Source organism: Myotis davidii, unplaced genomic scaffold (assembly GCF_000327345.1).
Source record: "Myotis davidii unplaced genomic scaffold, ASM32734v1 scaffold43, whole genome shotgun sequence".
NCBI classification, from domain to species: domain Eukaryota; kingdom Metazoa; phylum Chordata; class Mammalia; order Chiroptera; family Vespertilionidae; genus Myotis; species Myotis davidii.
Window position 1 is genome coordinate 2,248,819 of NW_006294590.1, and position 361 is coordinate 2,249,179.

The window sequence follows — 361 nt, forward strand, 5'->3', positions numbered from 1 at the left end:
TGGGGAGAGGAGCTTGGACCCCCACAGCCCCGTGTGGCCAAGAACCTCTGGCTGAGGGGCTGAGTGGCTTCCTGGGGTGATGAGTGGTGACCTCTGCAAGGAGGGGCGAGGGCTGGGGCAGGGCAGGGCACCAGCGGCCGGTGGGCGGGTGTGGGAGCTGGCCTGGCAGGGTGTGGGGATGGGGGAGCCCTGTGCGGGGAGCCCATGGGTTCTTGGGCACAAAGGGGACTCTGTTGTCACTGCCTTGGGGACCCCCTCTCTGGGGCAGGCTGTGCTGGGTTGGGGGTGCCCCTGGATTTGGAGGCCGTGGTGGGCACCCCCCCGGCAGTCCTCAGTGGTGTGGGCATCTCTGCCCATCCTG